Raw genomic sequence first — 3,919 nt, forward strand, 5'->3', positions numbered from 1 at the left:
CTACTAACTCGGTGAAAGCTTTTGAGGGGCTCTGTTTGTCTTCTCAATTTTGAAAACAACAGTAAGGACACGAGAAGGGAGTGAGTAGGATTTTTAGGGCAGAAGCTATAAGCGCGAGGCCATGAGAGAGCAGCCAGAGAGGGAGAATGAACTCTCCCCACCCGCGGCCGGACCAAAGCAGTAGTAAAGCGGAAAAAAGACTACTAAAACGGGAAACAAGGGACGGCCAGTTCCTCTCAGAATGAGACCCTGCAAGAGAGAGACGGACCAGCGGCCGAGAAGAAAAGTGGCCGCAGGCGAGACCGAAGGGCCTAGGGCCGAGTCCCGCGCGGGGGGTCGGGGAAGAGCATGGCCGACGAGACCTATACTATGATTAGACAGCCGTCCAGTGTTTACAGGTTCTCTATGTTGGTCTAGCTTCAATTGACTCATGCTTTCAACTATGAAACATACCAAATCTCCACAAAACCCCTTCTAATGACTTCTATATAACAATTAAAAAGATTCATTATATGTGAAAAAATTATATTTGAAATAGTCTCAGAGATTGAAATATAAATAATACCAACGTTTCGTCCAGCTAACTTGTCTGGACTTCTTCAGGGAAATAATCAAAATCATCAAAGAAATATATAGTGTTTTTTTGTTTTTTTTAAACAATCATATCAAATACTTACTTTTTTTAATCCAATCATATTTGGATGTCGAATTTTTTGTAAACAGGATAATATGAGTCAGTTGAATGAGAATCAAGTGAAAAGCTCAACGATGTGAATTAAAGGAGACTGGATAAATTGTGTGTGTGTGTGTGTATGTATGTATGTATGTGTAAGATGAGTTATTAATGAATGATATTCAGTGTTGATATGTTTCTATGTAAAGTAAAAATAGGAATAAAAATGCAAAATGAAGGTTGAAAAGTTTTTCCGGAAATATCGAAATTGCAAATAAAATGAGAATCATCAAGTACATAATTGTAATGCTAAACATAACTCATATTGATTTCAGTCATAATAACGATTCATGTGAAGTAGACAGGTTGAATAAAAGAAAAGGTCGAATTGTTGATGAATATTTGCCAAGTGGTAGCTAGCTGAATACCATCCTTTCTGTTTAGGCTGTTCTTATTCGACCATATATACAGCGCTTCTGCTGTCAATCTTTCTTTATGAGTGTTAAAACCTTTCTGAAGTATTTTGGCCCCTTCAAAATTAATCATGTGTCCCGTTTCCAACGCATGTAACGCTATTGCAGACTTATTCTCAAGTTTCCTTAAGTCAACCGAAGTTTTGGGAACATTTTTTAAACATTGTTTGTGTTCCTTCAATTGTCTGGATGTTTCTCCAATATAAGCTGCATTACAATCATGACAATTGATCTCATAGACAATATTTCGTTGTTCTTCCTTTGGTAACCTATCCTTAACCTTCACCAATGACGATCTTATAGTGTCACATGTTCTAAAATACACTCTTATATCATGCTTGTTTAAGATCCGTTTGATTTCTTCCGATGTTTCACTACGGTATGGTATGACTACAGTGGACTTCCAATCTTTCTGTATACATTGTAGTTTAGCTTTTCTTTCCTTTCTAACAATCTTCTTTAAAAACTCTTTTGGGTAATTGTTGTCCCTAAGTGTAGATAAAATCCTATTCAATTCATATTGTTGGTCTTCCTTATCTGTAACAAGCTTAAGACTTCTGTTAATTAAATTTTTTTAACAACCGTAACTTTCGTACATAAAGCATGAACCGAATCAAAATCTAAGTATCTCTCTGAATGTGTTGATTTTCTGAAAACATTTATTTTCAACTTACTATTATTAAGTCTTCGCTCAACCATACAGTCGAGAAATGCCAGTTTGTGTTCAACAGACTCTATTTCCTTCGTTAGATTAATTTGTTCCGAAATGTTGTTCACATTTGCAAACAATTCTTCCAAATAGTCCTGTTTAATGATAACAAAAATGTCATCTACATACCGTAGCCAGACCTTTGGTGGACAAACACTTCTTGCGATTGCACTAGTTTCGAGTGAATGCATGAATAAATTCGCAACAATCGGAGAAACTGGTGAACCCATAGCTATACCTTCTTTTTGTCTGTATAGATCTCCTCGAAATATGAATAAGGTGGACCTTAAACATAGTTCCAAACATTTTATAAACTCAGATGGATCTAACGGGCAACGTAAATTTAAATCCAAATCAGATTCAAAACAAGCATAAATAATATCCAACGCTCTGTTGATAGGTACGTTAGTAAATAAGGAAGAAACATCAAAACTTGCCATTACTTCATCCTCTTCTATGTCGATGGTATCAATAATATTTTTAAATTCCATAGAGTTTTTAATTCCATGATTAATCAGTTTTTCATACGGTTTTAGTATCCTAGCTAAGTATTTCGCTAGGTTGTAAGTCGGTGGATTTGTGAAATCGACCACTGGTCTTAGTGGAATACTATCCTTGTGAATCTTCGGGAGTCCATAGAATCGACAAGGGTTACAACTTTTTGGATTTAGTAAAAACCATAATGGCGTTCCGAGTTTGACCTTTAACGAATGTAAGATTTTGCTTGTTTCCGCCTTAAGTTTATTGAGCGTCGTTCTGCTTTCTGCATCTTTGATTAGTTCATAAGGTCCCTCTTGTAGATGTTCCTTGGCTTTATTCTCGTAGTCAATTTTGTTCATAATGACTGTAGTGTTACCTTTATCTGCTTTTGTAATGATAATTGTCTTATCATTTCTCAGTTGCTTCAATGCATGTAACTCATTTTTAGTCATATTTTTACTTCACATAGAAACATATCAACACTGAATATCATTCATTAATAACTCATCTTACACATACATACATACATACACACACACACACAATTTATCCAGTCTCCTTTAATTCACATCGTTGAGCTTTTCACTTGATTCTCATTCAACTGACTCATATTATCCTGTTTACAAAAAATTCGACATCCAAATATGATTGGATTAAAAAAAGTAGTAGAGATTTTGATATGATTGTTAAAAAGACACTATATATTTATTTGATGATTTTGATTATTTCCCTGAAGAAGTCCAGACAAGTTAGCTGGACGAAACGTTGGAATTATTTATATTTCAATCGCTGAGACTATTTCAAATATAATTTTTTCACATATAATAAAAAATCAATTTATTCTTGAATTATAAAATATTTCAATATATGACATTATAAGAACCGTGACTGGTTTCTAATTTCCTTAAATGTTTCGGTAATTTGTACAAACCTTATTGTAAAACTTTATTTATTGTTGATGTTGTACATTTGAAGCACAACAAATGACATAAATTGACATGACTCTATAGTGTTTATGATCTGTATTATCTAACAAAAATCTATGAAGAACTGTGTAACTAATAATCGATCAGACAATCTCATCAAGTTCTTTTTTCAATAAAGAACAGAAATAATGATAGTAATAATAAAATATGTAAAATGATAACTAATTTAATGGTATTCAATCATAATTAGAAGTATAGGAGCTGAAGATTAGCTATAGGAGTGTTTGAAAATTAACTTATAAGTTTTGAAGGATATGAATCTTAGTCATAGATGGATAGTGGCTAGCAGTGGAATCCAGGACGCGCGTTTCTTCCTATTTTTGGACTCGTCAGCTGGATGCGCCTGCATCTCAGAGTTGGTGATTACTCTGGGAGTCGAACTCAGTACCTTTCACTTCAAACGCCATCGCGTTATCCACTCAGCTACTGAATCCTGATAGCCACTTGATTGTGCGATGGGGTAAAGTTTGAATTCACTTAGTATAGTTTGTTCGAATCTTCGCATTGATGTTCAGGACTGCAATTGATCGCGTCCTGGATTCCACTGCTAGCCACTATACATCATTGCTTATACTGCTTGTGAATTAAGGCTATATCG

The 3,919-nt window shown here is 34.7% G+C and overlaps 1 protein-coding gene and 1 non-coding gene across 2 annotated transcripts in view; both read right to left on the reverse strand.

Moving 5' to 3' along the window:
- Smp_159370 (family M13 unassigned peptidase (M13 family)) overlaps positions 1-3,919 on the reverse strand; it is a gene marked incomplete at both ends in the record, with an annotated part of 41,255 nt that overhangs the window by 15,379 nt on the left and 21,957 nt on the right. The gene's annotated exons all lie outside the window — the stretch shown is intronic.
- Positions 3,682-3,753, reverse strand: Smp_tRNA_00659_Pseudo_TTG.1.1. The gene has a single exon. It is a non-coding gene (tRNA).

The sequence above is a fragment of the Schistosoma mansoni genome, assembly GCF_000237925.1.
Source record: "Schistosoma mansoni, WGS project CABG00000000 data, chromosome 5 unplaced supercontig 0195, strain Puerto Rico, whole genome shotgun sequence".
Taxonomy (NCBI): Eukaryota; Metazoa; Platyhelminthes; class Trematoda; order Strigeidida; family Schistosomatidae; genus Schistosoma; species Schistosoma mansoni.